Raw genomic sequence first — 19,895 nt, forward strand, 5'->3', positions numbered from 1 at the left:
ATAGTGTCTCAACTCCTCTTTAGTACATTTATAATTCTTGTTTTAACTACCTCTTTCTCTTGGTGGGAGTAAATTAGGTTTAATTTCTGTCTACCTACATTGGGTTTTCAACTTCAGGTATGAGGACCTTCTTATAGCTAAAGCAAATAGGGTAGGACCAGATTCATGAAGAACAGCAGACAACTCAAGTCAATCAAATTCTTGGATAAGGCCTGTCAATTGATCCATCTGCTATAATTGATCAATAATGCTCATCCACCTGAGGTTCTGGGTGACATATGTTACCACTGCACTGTGGTAGTTGAAAAGCTAGTTGAAAGCAGATGGTTTTCAGCTAACATAATAGTTCCTCAAAAGTTCTTTTTATAACCCCAATAAATTGTTGACAGAGGGGATGTCTGTGGTCAGGAATGGGGACATCTTGTGCCTGGCATAACCAACTAGTTTGGTAATACCAAATACCACCCTATTTTAGTCCAAAGTAAAGTAATGAAGCTGTAGCTCTCAGGACTATTGCAACTGTCCTATTAATCCTATATATCTAAGTTCCTATATATCTAAATCTCATAGGAGATTTTAATGAATTGATCTGGATTATAGTATTCTGATGTTTTTACTGCAGACATCAAATTTCTTCCCGTTCCATTATCACTTGGTTCTGTAGATTAGCCTTTTCTGGTTGAATTTAAGTTGGATTTATAAAGCATAAGTGTGTTTCTTCAGAATGGCAATTTCTCCTTATAGGTCCATGTACAGCAGTGTAACTCTAAGTAATTTAATGGTCATTGGTGGATAAAGCTCTTTTTGGAGTGAATAAGAGGTCTCAATCTACCAGATTAGTTTTGGGATCCTAAAGGAAATAATCCAGAATCAGGGTGAAGGCAGGTCAAAGTCATTTACATATAAATAAGTGATAAATGAGTCAAAACATAAAACGAAGTCCAAAACAGTAAATTTATGATATAACATCAATGGAGTTCCCAAAGGTACCAAGGTGCCTTTAGTGGGAATCATTTTATCAATCCCCCAAATAATCCAGTTTGAGGAAGTAAACAGTGAGGAAACCCAAGAATTTATTTTTTGTTATATGTTGATTATATTTTGCTTATTTGGGAGTTTCAGATTTTACATCAGCTTTTATCTGTATTTACCATTGCCTTTGACTCAACTATTTTTTGGCCTGTGCTAGGGTAAAGTCTGGGTAAGGTAGAATTTTGCCAATCTTGGAAAAAAGTCTTTGAAGTGCATGCCTGCTTGCAATTCTAATTTGCCATCTTTGGATGTGGAACATTTTAGAAACCAGTAGAGAAGCTGAATGTGATTTCTCTACAAGGTCCAAGTTTCGTATCAATGTGTGAGCGGAATGATGGTACATTGTCACTATACTCCGTGAAAATCTATTCTTATTCTACTGTATTTATTTGTCTGTGGATGAGACTTGGACAAGATGACCTCTAAGGTTCCTTCTAGTATGTAGATAGATATCGTGTTACTTTCAACATGCTCTACCCGAACTGTCAAATTATTGATATCATGCAACTAATTATCACCGATGGAAAATCTGTTTTCTGTCCACTGAGAAATTCACTCTGCCTCAGGCACTCACCCTCCAAAATACTAGAATGAAACAAAATGTCATTCAATCAATAATGGCCACATTATGAGAATAAGTTGTCACCGGAATAGTGCTTGATCCTGAATTCCAGTGTGGTTTATTAGTTCTCCAAATACACGAACCTTTCAGTAATTGATAGTCCAAACACCCAAATAGATGAACTGGATTTACAGATGAAAATGGGAGGAAAGCCAGGACATATTACCCATTATCTTATCTGCTGTCTGTCTTTTTCCCTATAGGGAATGGGAAGAAGTGGTATCCCATGAATCATCAAGTGGGCTCTGCATTCTGGGCTCAGCACTGTGTTATGCACCTAAAGTATAGGACATATAATTAACCACAACTTCTTGCTCTTGGTGCAGATTTCATATAATTGATTGATGTATCAATTAGTAGTTCTTCCCTAAGAATCATGACTTCCTAATTTAACAATGTGGTATTTTCAGATCACTTCAACTGAGATATAAGCTATAAAACTATGTTTACAAAGATTAGTAGCATGTCATGATGTCATTTCACAAGGCAAATGGATATCAGTGGTCTTTCATATTAGGTGGTGATATACAATTTGATGCCCTTTGCAATTACATTTGTTGAGGCATCTTTTTTTTTTTCAGAATTAAAAATAAAGGTCAGCATCCCAAACCATTACTATGAGTGTACATTATTTTGTTGCTTTGTAAGAATCCTCAAAAGAGGCAGATTGTAAATATTTTCTTCTAGGAAGTTATTGTTAGGTCTCATGATTTTTCTAGTTTTTTTTTTAATATTTTGATTACAATTGGACTTATAGGTTGTGGAACAGATTCAATTAACTGGTGTAACAATTGGAATGACGCCACCTGCTGGAGACTTACTGTAGAAGAGCTCCGCCCATGAGGTGAAGGTCTTTGAGGGCAAGAACAGGAGTCTTTTCTTTGGCGTCAGGAAGTGATGTCTGCTTGTGGGAGGAAAAAGGGAGGAACCTGGCGCTCTGACTGGGTCTCTTTCCTTGGGACTCTGGTGGAGAGTGGAGCTAGAAATGCACTCTCCCTTTAATAGATAGATGAATGTAGGCCTTTCTCTCTCTCTTTACCAAATTCTTATTCTCCTTAATAAATGCTTAAAAGCCTAACTCTTCCTAAAGCTTATAATTTATTGGCGACCACTCATTAGATATTTTAGACAGACTAGATAGAATTTTAGCCCTTAACACTGGGTTATGTGAGAATTGGAATGACACCCCCTGCTGGGAGAGATATTGCAGGGAAGCTCTGACCATGAGGAGAAACCATCTGACTTTAGCATCAGGAAGTTACCCGGCATCTGGAAGTTCCGATGTAAATAATTAATGTGTTTGAGGGTTTTTTGTGATCTGATCTTTTGGCTAGAATTTTGAAAACCCAGCATGCACACTGGCCTGGGGCTCAGGCATCATGCCTCCACAATGGCACAGTGCTCCACCCACTGGTTGTAGCCCTCAGCAATGGGCCTGGCAAAATTATAATGACTGGAAGCCCAGTGAGGTCAGTCATGTGACTGTTAGGGCTGCCAGCCAATTGTCTTAGGGCTGTATGTGGTCAGGCTGGGGTCTGCTGGGAAGGAGAAGTGAGGAGTTTCGCCATTCTAGCTTGAAGCTGGAAAGTGACAGGACGCAGCCATGTGTTCTCATCTGATCCCTGGGCAGTGGTGTTATTCAGGTCCTATCATTTCCCTTCTCCCATTTTTTTCCTTTCCCTTAATTCTACTGATCTTGCTTGTGTTTTTAAGTTCGTTCTTGTTAATACTCTGTTCTGTTTTTGAGGGAGTCTGTTGGTCTCATTCCTTGCCCCAATATTGCAGCGAGCTGCCTAGCTTACACTCCCCAATTAAAATTTGGCCCCTACACCAGCATCCAGAAGTTACATCTATAGAACCACCCATAGGACCTGTCAATCAGAGCTACCAGCCAATTAGCTTGGAGCTGTGTGTGGACAGCCCTGTTTCTGGTTTCTCAGGAGGCTTCGGGGAGAAGCCACTGAAACCTTGGACTTTTGGGTTCCTGACCTGGGCTTGGTGGGTCAGATGCTGGGGTCTATTAGAGAGTTAGAGGAAGTTTGCCTTTTACCTCTCTCTCTCTCCTCACTAACTTCTTATGCACTTTAATAAATACTTAAAAGTCTAAACTCTTGCTAAAGCTTCTAATTCAAGGTGACCACTCATTAGATTTTAGACATCATAGCTAGAATTTTAGCCCCTTACAGTTATATTCTATTTTTTTTTTTTAGTGAGGCAATTGGGGTTAAGTGACTTGCCCAGGGTCACACAGCTAGTAAGTGTTAAGTGTCTGAGGCCAGATTTGAACTCAGGTACTCCTGAATCCAGGGCTGGTGCTCTATCCACTGCGCCACCTAGCTGCCCCCTATATTCTAATTTTTATAGTTGTGATATTTATGATCTTAATGAAACATATGAATGAGGTATGATTAATGTTATTTTTCTGCCCTTAAAATTTATCTTCAGAGGGCCAAAACTACCTTTTCCCCCTAAAACACACACACACACACACACACACACACACACACACACACACACACACACACACCTTATTTCTGATATCTACTTCCTTATCTTATTCCAAATGTCATCTTCTTTTATTTGGAAAATGATTTAAAAAACCCAAACAACTCAGTTTAAAATGAAAAATAGTATCAGTTTCAAGAAGTTCTGTTATTGGTAGCTAATATTGGTTTTTTCATTTATTTGTTTGTTTTTGTGGGGCAATGAGGGTTAAGCGACTTGCCCAGGGTCACACAGCTAGTGTCAAGTGTCTGAGGCCAGATTTGAACTCAGGTCCTCCTTAATCCAGGGCCGGTGCTTTATCCACTGCGCCACTTAGCTGCCCAGCTAATATTGTTTTAAAAACTATCCCATGATGCCAATACATAAGTTTTCTTTGCCTCAGGTGCATTATGACAAGCAGAGATACAAATTAATCAATCTTTTGGTCATGAGTCATTATTTACTATTAACACCTGCACTGGCTTTTCCTAGTATACTCATTAGAAGTTTATTGTGGATATTAAATCTATGCAAAGTTTAGTCATCTTTCCCCTCCTCATTTCATGCAGTTGAAGCTATGAGGACTAAAATAAAATAAAATTATCAAGCATGAGCCCAACTGCTATCCATTTAAGTGAGCACATTTTAAAAAGAGAAACCTGTTTATATGTGCTCTATAATCCATTAATTGTGGCCTGTTTTTTGTTTTTGTTTAACCATCTGTACAACTCTTAATTACTCTCCAGAATTTCTATTGGCTAAAGTATGGGACCAATGAGTATCAGCTTGGGGAATGTATTCTAATTTCCTAACACCTGGAGTTTTAGTAGTTATAGTTGTAGGAATAGTCATAGTCATTATAGTGATAGTGGCAGTGATAATAATAAATTTCCAAACTTCATATAGTGCTTTAAGTTAGGAAAGTCAACCTTAAAGAAAAGACATGTGCTATCTCATTTGATGGGCTAGCCTTAGTTTCAGGAAGAGCTGGGATCGAGTTCTACTTTTAATATGTGCTGAGCAGATTATTCTAAGTAAGTCACTTACTGTCTCAATGGTCCAGCCAACTTGCTAAAACTCTAAGTTGGATAGAAGGTGTTGACTTACATTACATATTATCAACAAAATCCCAAATGGAGTCACAGAGTTAGACATGACTTAAGTGACTGAACAACAATAACAAAATAATAATATGCATTGCTATAGAATTGTAAGACTTACAAAAAACATTCCCTCTCTCCTCTAACAACTGGCAAGGTAGGTCATAAAGGCATTACCCTTATTTTAGAGAGGAAGAAACTGAGTCACTTGCTCAAAGTCACACAGTAAGTGGCAGACCAGGATTCAAACCTAGATCCTTGAACAACATAGCCTGTGCTTTCCAGTACAGTATTATATGTAGCGTGAGGTGCTCCAAAACCATTGGAGTTAACAATTTCAAAATAAAAAGAAAGCTTTCATAAAATTATTCCTAATGAGTTCATAGGAAGCTAGTTAAAAACAGCACGTTTCAGAATGAAGTCTTGGGAAGATGAATGAGAATGTCTTTTATAACCATGGTTACACTGTCAGGCAATCAGTCCTCACCATATCCTCTCTAATTTCAATACAAAACACAGTGTGGTGTAGTATAGCAAGCACATGGCTCAGTTGTTTGTAACTCAGGCTCTGTCTCAGTGGGGTTTGGTGACCTTGGGTGAGTCACTGTATTTCTTACTTCCTCAATCTGTGACTAGGAGACAATAACAATTTGTTACCAGATGGTTGTTGTTTGTTTTCCCCCCTCCCCTGTGCATATGCAGACTTCAGCATCTGATATCTGTCTATTCTCAATATGGTGCATGTGTTATATTTTTTCCCCATTGGGAAACTTTGTGAGTGCTTTTGATTATTTTACCTTTTACTACAATATTTGGAGTATGCTTTCAGTTGAGAAGAAGATCTTTGTGGATGTTTTTTCGGGTGTTCCAGTGAAGAAATAACATGAGTGAACTCACTGGTTGCCATTTAAGTCTTCTGTGAAAACAAATAATTAAACAGATTTTAAATTGTAGTCATATCTGTTTGAAGGCTCCCTCTTGTGATTTTATAGGATCTCATAATTTTATGGATGTTCAAATGCAACCCAGTGCCTAGCTTGCTCATGAGTATTTGTTGGCTTGATTTGAAAGTCCTGTGGTATCTGAGTTGGCCTGATTCCTATAGAAGTATATGATTGACCTATTTTTGAAATTTAGTTAGGATGTCTCATTTTACAGATGAATCTTTCAAAGAGGTAGAGTGAAGTCCAGATACAGTCTAAATAGTTTATATATTGGCAGTGCAAACAGAATGGGCTTTTCCATTGCTTCATTTGCCTCTTCTGGCATGCTGATATACCAATTCCAAGAAGAAGGGAAAAAAGATGGATTCTAGACACTACACATCTGTGAGCTTGATATAAACTCCTAGAGATATTCTAGGATAGATTACTGAGAAGTTATCTTATTAGTAATAGTAATAGTAATAGTAAAAGGCAAAGGCATAGTGGATAAAAGTTGGCCTCTGAGACAGAAATATCTGAAGTCCAGCACCACTTCTGATACAGACTGATTGAGTGATACTGGTTAAATACTGTAACATTTCATTGCTTTAGGCTAGTCCTGTGACACTCAAATGAAAATAGGGGTCATTAATGCATACCTAAGGATCTCTGTAGGCTGCTAATTGACTTAGTTTTAAAATGTAATATTATCTATTTTATTTATGTTTTTTTTAATATTTACCCATTATATTTTAATCTGATTCAGATTATACTTGGGAGTGTTGTAGGCCACATGTGGCCAAAGGGCCTTGTATTTGACACTTCTTCTTTGGGAAAAATAAAAGTGTAAAATGTGAACTAGAGGGAGGCTGCAATGGTAGAAGGAATTCCTTCATCAGATTTCCATTTTCCAATGAAATAACAGATTTAGGCTGTATTGAATAGAAGGAAATCAGTGGTTAATAGAAACCTAAGTGAATTCACTAAGAATAAACCATACCAAGCCAATTCATTTCCTCTTTCAGTAAATAGTTTAGCAGTCTGTAATTTAGGGAAATGTCATAGAAATTGTCTTTCTGAAATTCAGTAAAGCATTAAAAAAAAAGGATATTATGATATTCTTGAGTACTATATAATGCAATACAGATTGGGTGATAGTAAAAGCAGGTGAATAATCAGTGGTCAGTCAACTTTATCCAGAATATAATGGTTAATAGCTCAGTCACATATGACACATGCTTGAAGGACATGTTTGAGGGACAAGAGTGTTTTGTTCAGTAAATTTTATCTTGTATAGAAACAAAAAAGTGCTTATCAAATTATTAAATGACACACAGGTGGGAAAGAGCCTTTATGTAACAGACTCAGGATTCAAAGAAATCTTACAGAGAGCAAAAAGCAGCCAAAATGAAAAATAAAATAAAATAAAATAGGCATTAAGGTAAGTTTTACACTTGCCTTAAAAATCAAATGCAAAAATACAGATGGAAGGGATATGGCTTAATAGCAGATTATATGAAAGAAAAAACAAACAACTTAGTTTTAAATGGCTGCAAGGTCAGCCCTTACTAGCTATGTAAGTCCTTGGGCAAGTTACTTAAATTTCACTTGCCTCACTTTCCTTAACTGTAAAATGCAGACAATAATAGTTTTTACTTCCCCCGGTTTTGAGGATCAAGTGAGATGATATTTGTAATAAGTGCTTAGGGCAATGGCTGACACACAGTGGGAGGTAAATAAATGCTTATCACTGATGAAACATTGAAAATTTTTATATTTAGTCACAAAAATGATTAAGGATAAATGATAAGTGCCTTCAAATATCTGAAGCATGGTCATCTGGAAAAGGGATTAACTTTAGTCTGTGAAACTACAAAGAGGACAAAGTAGGAGTAGTAGGTGGAAGTTAGAAACAACTTTTACTCAATGTAAGGAAGAACTTTCTAATGGTCAGAGTTGCTCAAATACAGAAAGGGCTACCTTTGTGAATAGCATACCCTTGGCCAGCTTTGTTCAGTTACAGTCTAGATGACAAACTTTACAGAAATCAAAGGAGCTTCTTGCAAGGAGTGTTAGGATGGTGCAATGTTTTAGGTTCCTTCCAATTCTTTCATTTTTAGGTTCTATAGCCATATTTCTTCTCTTGGAGAAAACTACAGGTCATGTGAACAAGATGTGGTTGTTGTTCAGAAATTCTTTAGTTTCCAACTCTTCATGACCCCATTTGAGGTTTTCTTGGCAAAGATACTGGAATGGTTTGTCATTTTCTTCTCTAGCTCATTTTACAGATGAAGTACTGAGGCAAACAGGATTAAGTGACTTGCCCAGGGACACACAGCTAGTAAGTGTCTAAGGCCATATTTCTACTCATGAAAATGAGTTTTCCTAACTCTAGCTTCCACACTCTATTACACAAGATAGATGGTGGACTAGACATTTTCCCAATTCCCACAACCTCTTAAACCTTTGCAAAACAGAAGTTAAGCACCAAAGATAAAGCAATTTAAACTGTCTCCAAGGGTGAGGACACCTGGAATTCAAAAAGAAGGTTAAAAAAATAAAAAGAACCCAAACCTAGGAATTGATGCTCATTGACCCTGAATTCACTTAAATTCCATTGCCCCACCCCACCCCACCTTCCACACTACTGGCACCAAGATCACATTTACAGACCTAAGGAAATGACACATTCTCTTCCATAAAAAACCACTCACACTTCCTAGACTCCCTCCCTTTTTCCAGTGCCATGGAGACTATGACTCTAGGCTATGAAAATTTGCTGTAAAGTTTATAGTCAACTTGGCCACAGTTCTTCAGAAGCAAAAGCCTTCTAGAAATTGCCATCCAGAAGTACCAGTATTGTAAATATCTGAATTGGCAGTGAAAACAGGCAAAGAGCTGCCTGTGCCAGGTCAGAAAACTGAGGAAAAGAAGGAGTGTGAGAGGTTATCTGGACCAGACACTACACATATATCAGGTTATGTAATAGTCCTTCAAGATTGAGGGAAAGTTCACTGAACACAGCTAGGGCTAGCTTCTTTGTTTTGTTTTGTTTTTGTTTGTTTTTTGTTTTTTGGTGAGGCAACTGGGGTTAAGTGACTTGCCCAGGGTCACACAGCTAGTAAGTATCAAGTGTCTGAGGCCAGATTTGAACTCAGGTCCTCCTGAATCGAGGGCTAGTGCTCTATCCACTGCATCACCTAGCTGCCCCAAGGGCTAGCTTTTAACACCCAATGGTCAGTTGAGGTGGTGATGTAGAGTAATGAACTATGCATTGCCCAGTGTAGAAGGAGGCTGAAACAGTTGGGAACCAGCCTCCAAGGATATCAAAAATGTAGGGGAGAGAGTCAGGAAAAACAATGTGTGTGTGTGTGTGTGTGTGTGTGTGTGTATTGGAAACTGAAAGTACCAAAGATTTCAGGAAGAAGAAAACTCAGATCTTGAACATAAAATGATAAATCAATAGGACAAAGTAGCAACATGAAGAAATATGGTCAGCTATAAAGCTAAAACTTTGCATACCCTTTGAACCAGCAATACCACTATTAGTTTTTTCCCCCCAAAGAGATCATAAAAAAGGGAAAAGATCCCACACGTACAAAAATATTTATAGCTGTTCTTTTTGTGGTGGCAAGGAATAGGAAATTGAGGGGATGCCCATCAATTGGGGAATGGCTGAACAAGTTGTGGTATATAAATGTAATGGAATTGTTAAGGGTTAAAATTCTAGCTAAACTGTCTAAAATATCTAATGAGTGGTCGCCAATCAATTATAAGCTTTAGCAAGAGTTAGACTTTTAAGCATTTATTAAGGAGAATAAGAATTCGGTAAAGAGAGAGAAAGGCCTAGATTCCTATCTATTAAAGGGAGAGCACATTTCTAGCTCCCTTCTCCACCAGCGTCCAGAGGAAAAGAGCCCCAGACTGAGCGCCAGTCTCTTCCTTCCTCCTCCCACTAGTCCGCGTCACTTCCTGACTCCTGAAGAAAAGACTCCTGGTCTTGCCCTCAAAGACCTTCCCTTCATGGGCAGAACTCTTCTACAGTAAGTATCCAGCAGGTGGCGTTATTCCAATCGTTACAGAATACTATTGTGCTGTAAGAAATAATGAGCAGGCAGATTTCAGAGAAACCTGGAAGGACTTGCATGAACTGATGATGAGTGAGATGAGCAGAACCAGGAGAACATTGTACATAGTATCAATAACATTGTGTGTTGATCAACTGTGATAGACTTGATTCTTCTCAGCAATACAATGGTCCAAGATAGTTCCAAAGGACTCATGATGGAAAAGACTTTCCAAATCCCCCCCCCCCCCAAAATAAAGAACTGTGGAATCTGGATGCAGATCGAATCATACTATTTCTATTGTTTTTGTTGTTGTTTTTCGTTTTTGAGGTTTTTCCTTTTTGCTCTGATTCTTCTCTCATTAAATGACTAATGCAGAAATATGTTTAATATGATTGTATATATATATAACCTATATCGGATTACTTGCTGTCTTGGGGAGGGGGGAAGGGAAGGGAGGGAGGGAGAAAAATTTGAAACAAGAAATCTTATAAAAACAAATGTTGAAAACTATCTCTACATGTAACTGGAAAATAATAAAATATTTATATAAAAAAAGAAAAGAAAAAAAAGAAATATGGTCTCCAGATCTAGTAAATGAGTTCAGACACCTATGAATAAATACTGCAAAATTAAGTAAAATTATATAATCCGTGATGAGACAGAGGACTCTGTGGAATTTGAGGAGAAAATGGAACCACAGAACACTTTTCCTGAGAGATTTAAAAGAGAAATGAGAATTATGAGAGTAGAATTTACGTCCTACTCAGAAGAAATAAGATGAATAGAAAAACTTGAATTTGGAATGGCAAGCCTCAGCAAAGAAACCAAAGAGAGAACAGATTTGGAATGCAAATAAGTAGAATGGAAAAACAACCTAGAAGAAGAGAAAAAAACCAAACAATACAAAAAAACATAACACTAAAAGAAAATATGTGTACTATACCAGCAAAACCTACTTGTGTAGAAACAATTTAAGGACAATAGGTCTCTTAGAAAAAGACAATGGATACTCTGGTTTCTCTTTAGATCGCATAAATCTTTCGCCTTTTACTAAAGATTTTCGTGGAGAGAAAAAGACAATGGGACAAAACACCTCAACAATCTAATGAAGGAAATAATAGATAAGAACTGCACAGAACTTCTGAAAATAGAAAGTGAAATTCTATTAGAAAGAATTCATAGATCACCTTCAGAAAAAAAGGCTGAATCACTCCAAGACACTAAGCAGTTAGGATTATCAATTCAATTCAGAAATAACAAGTTCTGCAAGTTGGCAGGAGAAAGACCTTCAAATACAAAGTAAAGGGTATTTGAATAATGCACAACAATTCTGCAGCCACTAGAAAAAAATGTGGAGGGAATGGAATAATGTATTTAGAAGAACAATGGAGATCAGAATGTGGCTCAGAGTAATTTATCCTGAAAATCTGAGTTTAACCATACAGGAAAGAAGAAAAGGTGGACACTCAATAATAAACAAGAGTTTGAAACAGAAATAAAAATCTGGAGTGATCATTTGCTTCTCAAACATTCCAAACAATAGAAATACAGAAGGAATGAATAAATTTAGTAGTCAAAGGCAACAACAACAGAGGACAACAGAAATACCAGTAAGAGACATCATTTCTATGTGTACACAAGGAGACATGGGTGAATCTTGAAATGTTATAGTGGTAACAATGAAGACATGGGGCATTGTGGTTGCCTGAGGGATTTGGTGTTTGAAACATCTGCTTCTTCTAGTGAGGAATTTGGAACCCATCAGGGAAACTGACATCTGAAGGAGTGAGACAGCATTGATACAGGAAGGAGACTTCCAGGCAAATGTAGAAAAAGGTCAACAGGAGAAGATACAGAGCAGTGATGTAGGAAGGGTCCTATCATTAATGAGGTATCTTCTCTGTCACCTTCTGTGACTGAGATATGATTTTTAAAAAAAGGTAATCCATGGTGTAAGTCCTACAAGCAATCAATGGTAGAAATTGTGGAGGCTTTGATTGACTAAAGAATACAGAGAAAAGAAAGAGACCAAATAATAGCAGATAGAGAGGACATGAATCAGCAGATGAGGGTCTAGAGTAAATAAGAAAGAAAATCTTTTTTGGAAAAGGATATAAAAATAAAATTTAAAAGATCGATGAATAAATCTCCCTACAGAGCCTTTCCTCCCTGAGGAAGAGAGGAAGGATGAATGTATTTGATTGAAAAGAAAAACAAAGAGGGGGAAGAAATATATAACCAGATAAAATCTGGAGAAAAAACGAAATAATGAACAAAACACTAAAGGGAAAGGGGTGAGACACCAGAAAAGGGGATTGGGAAAAAAGGGGAGATAGTAGAAACAAAGCTTACTTTAAAAAATAGAGTAACTGAAGCAAACTGTAAAACTGTTTACAGCAGAAGAGGGAAAAGAAATCTTTATTTGAAAAAAAAACCTTCAATTTTAGAGATAGATGGAGGAAAATATAAACCCACATCATAACTTTAAGAGTGAATGGGTAAAATGATCTAATAAAATGAAAAAAAAAAAGAATAACAGATTGGGTAAGAAAACAAAATCCTACCATCTGTTGCTTTTAAGCAACATTTAAAAAACACATAAGTCAAAATAAAGACAAAAACAAAGACAAAATACCCCTAAAGGGATGGAGAAATTTACTATGCATTAAGTGAATTGAAAAAAAAAAAAGAAGTAGGAATTGCTATCATGCTATCAGACAAAGCAAAAAAAAAAAAAAATCCAAAAAAAGCGATATGCAAGGAAAGCATGTTACACCGAAATGAAGCATAGACATCAAACCAATATCAGTAACAAATTTCTGTGCTCTGAATGTTTTAGCATCCAAATTCATAAAGGAAATATCTGATCTTCAAGAAGAAACAGCCAGTAACATAATAGTGACAGGAAACTTCAATATCCCTCTATCAGTTTTGTACAAGTCTAACAGAAAAACAACAACAACAACAAAAGGGAAATTATGAAACTGGATAAATTTCTGGAGAAACCAGAATTAAAAGACATATGGCACTTTTGAATGGTATATCAAAACACTATACATATTTCTCTGTATCACATGAAATTTCTACAAAAATTGATCACATAGTAGGACATAGAGATATTACAAATATAAAAAGGCAGAAACAGTTAATACATACTTTATGGATGATAATGCAATAAAAATAGAAATTGGTTCAGGAATCAGAAACAAAAGATACAGACCTAAATGGAATCTTAAATAATGAGTGGATAAAAGAACAAATTATAGAAGTAACTAGAAACCATGTAAAAAAATTATAATGAAACATATGAACATATGAAAATTTCTGGGATGCAGCTAAAGCTTCAGAATCATACATTAATAAAATAGAAAGAGATGGGTAATTAATGGTATATGTATTTAAATAATTATAAAATTAACAAATTCAAAATATCAAAATAAACAGAAAAGAAGATATATTAAAATATGAGGGAAATAGATACATGAAAATGTAGAAATTATTAATGAAACTATAGGTTGTTTCTTTGAAGAGACAATACAACTTATAAACCCTTTGTTGATCTGATTAAAAAGAAGAGAGAAGAAAATAAAATCAAGAAACTAACAAATGGACAAGGTGAAATCACAGCAAAATCTGAATAACAAGACTAATCAGGTTATGCACATTTTTATGCTATCAAAATTGATAACTCTAAAGAAATAGACAAATAAATTTAAATATATAAAATGCCCAAACTTTCAGAAGAACAGATAGACATCTTAAATAATCCAATCTCAGAAAAAGGAATAGATCTAGCTGTAAAGGAATTACCAAATTAAAAAAAAATCTCCTCTTCCTGATGGAACCCCAGTATAACTCTACCAAAAGTTTAAATTATAGTTAGTACCCATACTTCACAAATTTTTCTCAAAAATCAAGGAAGAATGCATCCTACCAGAATCCTTTAATGAGAGAAATATAGTCCTTATATATAATAAATCTAATTTTTAAACATAGATCTGCTTATCTATGTTTAAAAACTAGAAGAAATCCATATCATATACCCCATGAAGTAATAGGAAGAAATTGTATTCTTAACTAAACAAGAGACAGAGGAAATTGGAGAAGATACCATATATAACTCTGATTCACATTGATTTACACATCTATGTATATATGTATGTATGTGTACATGTATGAGTAAAGACCAATAGCCATTGCCTAGTAGATAAATGGTCAAAATATATGAACAAACAATTCTCAAGGAAAGAACTGAAAATAATTCACAACCACACAAAGAAATGCTCCAAATCACTAATAAGAGAAATGAAAATCAAAACAACCCTAATGTTTTACCTAACACCCTATGGATAAAAAATGGCAATAGTTAATGTTAGAGGATTTGTGAAAAGATAGGCACACTAATACGGAGTTGGTGGAGCTATGAATTGGTACAACCATTTTGGAAAACAATTAGAAACCATATGAATAAAATGATTAAAATGTTCATACCTTTTGAACCAGACTCCATTACTGGGCTTATACTAGACACCTACCCTTTGTAGAGATAGAAGATCCACAAGTGTTTCACATTACATATCTTTTCAGATTTTGCCAAAGTATTGATCAATTGTGCTGACTTTTTTTCTCTCTCCCTTCAAGATAATTTTTGTCATATGGGTTGGCTCGATGACAGAGGGAAGAGGAGAGATACATGGGATACTATGGTACTGTAAGTAGCATAAAATATCAATAAAAGCATACAAATAATTTGTCTTCATACCATCCCTATTATGTATGTAGGGACATCATCTCTCTTTTTATAGATGACAAAAAAAAATCTCAGAAATTGGCTTAAGCTTAAATTCCAAGAAGATTTAGAACTTGAATCTAGATATAGCGAATACACTACACTAGGCTGTCACAATGATACTAAAGTGCAAATATAATAACAATCTGAAAGTGATTGATTATTGCCACTGGACAATGCCCTTCCCATTAGAGAGGAAAGCAATTCAGCACTAATGTTCTGTAATTATGAGGTAAAAAGTCAATGTGCTGAACATACTGGAAAATGAATTTCAAACAAAATTAAAGTTCTCTTTCTCACTGACTGAATCCCTTGCAAGGCTAGGGATTTTTCATCATTGATTTTTCATCATTTACATTGCAAAAATTGATGTTTAGAAAAAATTAAAATAAGGTGAGATGATAACATTGATATTCACTTAGCAAGGAACTATCTCCCATATCTGAAATCCCAGTGAGCATACTTATTCTATTGACCAGAAATATATTAGATTTTTGTTTCTCCTATCAATCTGGTGGTCTGGGATATGTGAACACTAATGGTTCAATGTTGGAGATAAAAGAAATTTACAAAAAATACAAGATTTTTTATGTTCCTTGAGAGGAAATAGAATTGCAGAGGTGAAAATGTCTTTAAGGTAGTGGCTATTAACCTTGTATGTGTATGTGTGTTGTGTGTGTTTGATGGATCCCTCTGGTAGTCAGCCTATAGACCACTTCTCCAAATATTAAAAAAAATTAATAATTAAGAGAAATACTAAATTTCAGCTATCTGTAAGCAAAAATAAAGATGTATTGTTTCTTAACCAAGTTCATGGGGATCCTGAACTATTTCTATAAAAAGAGTTCCTTGAACCCAAGCCTAAGAAACCCTTCTCTAAATTTTGAGGAATATTTTTAAAGTTACTTGAGATTAAATAGAGATACTTCTAAAAATTAGATTAGTGTGTGAGTAAGTTATGGAATTTGTGTTTTATAGCAAGTCTTGTTCATTAAGGTCAGACTTGTCTAAAAATAATCCAAATTATTATTCTGGAGGAGGAAATCTCCCTTAAAGATAAAAGTAACAATTTTTTGTTTGTTTGTTTGTTTTTTGGGTTTTTTTGTGGGGCAATGAGGGTTAAGTGATTTGCCCAGGGTCACACAGGTAGTAAGTGTCAAGTGTCTGAGGCTGGATTTGAACTCAGGTCCTCCTGAATCCAGGGTTGGTGCTTTATCCACTGTGCTATCTAGCTGCCCCTTAAAAGTGACAAGTATTAACAAAAGCATTTATCTTTTAAAAGGAAATTTCTTTAATATTCTTTGATTACATAAGAGCCTTTTAAAATGAGTCATAATTGCTAAAATAGTTGTCTATTCGCAAGTGAAAAACCAAATGGATGAAGAATACCTCTTGTACAAATTGATATGCCATTACATGACCTGCTCTGTAAATTATATGTATCTCACACAGACACTGTGGATGGTGTAAAGGGCTAAAATTCTAGCTAGTCTGTCTAAAATATCTAATGAGTGGTTGCCAATAAATTATAAGCTTTAGCAAGAGTTAGACTTTTAAGCATTTATTAAGGAGAATAAGAATTTGGTAAAGAGAGAGAAAAAGGCCTAGACTCCTCTACCTATTAAAGGGAGAGCCCATTCCTAGCTCTGCTCTCTGCCAGAGTCCATGCGAAAAAGTGGGAGTCAGAGCGCCAGCCTCCCCCTTCTTCCTCCCACAAGCAAATGTCACTTCCTGACACGAAAGAAAAGAAGCATGATCTTGCCCTCAGAGACCTTATCCTCATGGTGGAGCTTTCCTACAGTAAGTCTCCAGCAGGTGGCGTCATTTTAATCGTTACAATGGAAACTGACCTGAGTCCTCAGGAATTGAGCTCCAGGAATACACTGGGTCAGATTGCCTTTGGGAATGTAAGCAGTAATTTTAATGGTCCTAAGCTTCTTCCTACAATTAATGTCTGCCTTTTAAATGTCAACATTAAATGTCATCAGCAAAACAATATTCTTTAAGGGACACTATCTGGCTCTAAGTTAGACCCATAGTCTCCATAGAATTAAAGTTAAATGCTTCTCCAAGGGCAAAAGGAAGTCAGGTAGCGTACCTCAGTTTGCACTTGACTTTGGTCCTTAAGTTTCCTTATCTGTTAAATCAATGGCTTAGACTACACAATTTCTAAAGTCCTTTTTCTGCCCTAAATTATGGTTCTATGACAATAAAAAAAGAGATTGCTTTGCTTAGTCAATATTGAAATATAAAACCAACTCCAGTTTGGATAAAATAATATAATAATACATGATCACTTCCAGACTCGGGAAATATTAGGATGTTATTGTTCAGTGACTTCAATTGTATCTGACCCCATTTGGAAGTTTCTTGGAAAAGATACTGGAGTGGTCTGTCATTTATTCTTTTTTTTTTTTTTTTTGGTGAGGCAGTTGGGGTTAAGTCACTTGCCCAAGGTCACACAGCTAGTATGTGTCAAGTGTCTGAGGCCGGATTTGAACTCAGGTCCTTCTGACTCCAAGGCCAGTTCTCTATCCACTGCGCCACCTAGCTGCCCCTGTCATTTATTCTCTAGCTCATTCTACCAATATGGAAACTGAGGCAAACAGGGTTCTCACTTTCCCAGGGTCACAAAACTAGTAAGTGTCTGAGGCCAGCTTTGAACTCAGGAAGATGAGTCATCCTAATTTTAGACTCAGCATTCTATCCACTGTACCACCTAGCTGCCTCAAAATATTAGGATAGCAACCAAACAATGTCTTTGCCAATTCATTGGGACATTGTAGAGATAAATCACTTAGAATATTTCATTTGTAAAGCACTATATTCCTTAAGGAACTCTGTTAAAAAGAAAGATGTGTTTTGTTGCTTAAACATGATTATGTAAAGATTCTGAAGTAAATTCAATTCATGCATAACACTGTTGTTTAATCAGTAACTGATATCATGTCTGTGGCTGATTGTGAGAAGAAAATTTAAGAAGACTTGTTTATGTTTTCCAACACAGATGAGTTCTGCCTGAACTTTTATTATACAGTTGTTTGTTGTTGTTGTTTTACTAAAACCCATCAGTGCTTCCAGAATGAAATTATTTTAATGAAATTTAAACTTTTCTTGTTCCAATTGTGACCTCAGAATCAGGAAACCTGGACTCTAAACCTAGTCCTGTCACTAACTGGGGATGACATCTTTACAAGTCACTTAATTAGTTTGGGTCTCACTTTTCTCATCTGTGAAATAAATGGGTTGGACGAGTTAATCTTTTTTTTTCCCCAAATTTTATTCAATATGAAACATCTCTACACTTTTTATTGAGGAGGTTGACCACATCCACAACCAAATCCACCTCTAAACTGGAATTCTGTTGCTGACCCAGCACCAGCCTCATCCTTCTTGTCAGCCCCAGGGGGAGCAGCACTTCGTCTGTATGTGTCTCTGTCAGCTTCACCACGAGTAAGCCGGGCAGGTTGCTCACTGTCCAGGCCTTCAGGCCTTGGCCTTCCCGTCTCAGGATGACTTCTTTGGAGTGTGTCAGGCACAGTCTCAGGGGGCAGGTGAAGGTAATCCCGGAGATACTGAATGCCCTCATTGGTGAGATAGCAGTAGAAATGCCTCCATGCAAACTGCTCCTTAACATAGCCACGAGACTTTAGAGACTGCATAGCCTTCATTACATGGAGATTGGGCACATTCTGTCTCAGGATGCTTTGGCATGTGGACATCTTTCTTGGCTACCATTACTCCCTCCTTAAAAAGGAGTTCGTAGATAGCAATTCGGTTCTTCTTGGGCATCAACATCTCTGGTGGCGACGGGTTCTGCTCTAGAAGGATCCCTGGATAGAAAGGCATGAGTTAATCTTTAAGTTCTTTTCTCACTCTAAGTTCCTATGCTGCTCCGGACTGCTTCTAAGAAATTGCTTTTTGTTAGAGGAGCTTCTTTCCAAAATATGAAACCCATTTGTTGACTTTTCATGAATTCCAATATTTGGTTCTCACCCAGATCTTGGATCACAGAAGAAAGCAGTGGGGAGCCTTATTCCTAATGGTCCTTGGCACTGATAAAAGTGAAGTGGCAAGACATGTTGTGCAGCAGCTTTTTGGTGGTGACATACGGCCCACACTGTTCCATCAAACAGCTGGGGTGCTTGGTCCCAGCCAGAAAATCAGTATGCCACTGAGTGTGGTAACCTCATCTTGCTTTTTGGATGAACGATTCTCAGTCTGTTGTATTGTTTCAGCTTGGCATTTTCAATATTTTATTCAACACTGTTCTTTGGGGCTTAGTAAATAGATACTAAAAATTTCTCTCAGAATATTCTGTATGTCTCTACTAGATTGAGCTAGTTGATCATGGTCTTACTCATCTTTATCTTTTCCTTAAAGTACCACACACAGTGTTCTCTACAAATAGTAAACAACTAATAAATGTTCCTTGAATGCATGTTAGGATAGGACCCTATTTCTACAATTACTCTTCCTCCCAAATCAATCATGGAAGGAGTCCTTTACATTTTAAGTTTTTTGGGAAAAAAGAAATTATTTAGATAAAAAGAAGTTAAAGTTTCCCTTTAAGCACTGATGCTAAAGACATATGGTAGCAATATTGCAGCTTCTCCAAATGGAGTCACATTTTTATGGGCTTAATATCCTGTGAAAAGTAGCTAAAACCAACTATAAGACCTTAAATGCTAAGACTTTCACTGGGACCTTTATGATGTCAGACATATGGAACAGAAAAAAAACAACCCAACAACAAGCAACTTTGTCTCCTCAGTTTTACTACTCTTATTTCACTGATGTTCAACTGAAGTCAAGTTTTATGATGGAAGAATATTTTGGAATGTAATGTCCTGGAAAGAATTCTCTTTTTGGCCA

At 36.4% G+C, this 19,895-nt stretch overlaps 2 pseudogenes; one reads left to right on the forward strand and one right to left on the reverse strand.

Moving 5' to 3' along the window:
* The first annotated feature begins 11,237 nt into the window (after positions 1-11,237).
* LOC122737411 lies at positions 11,238-11,361 on the forward strand (annotated as a pseudogene).
* Positions 11,362-18,328: 6,967 nt separating this feature from the next.
* On the reverse strand, positions 18,329-18,818 carry LOC122734780 (annotated as a pseudogene).
* Between the last annotated feature and the right edge of the window lie 1,077 nt (positions 18,819-19,895).

This window comes from Dromiciops gliroides, chromosome 1 (genome assembly GCF_019393635.1).
Source record: "Dromiciops gliroides isolate mDroGli1 chromosome 1, mDroGli1.pri, whole genome shotgun sequence".
In the NCBI taxonomy this organism is placed as follows: Eukaryota; Metazoa; Chordata; class Mammalia; order Microbiotheria; family Microbiotheriidae; genus Dromiciops; species Dromiciops gliroides.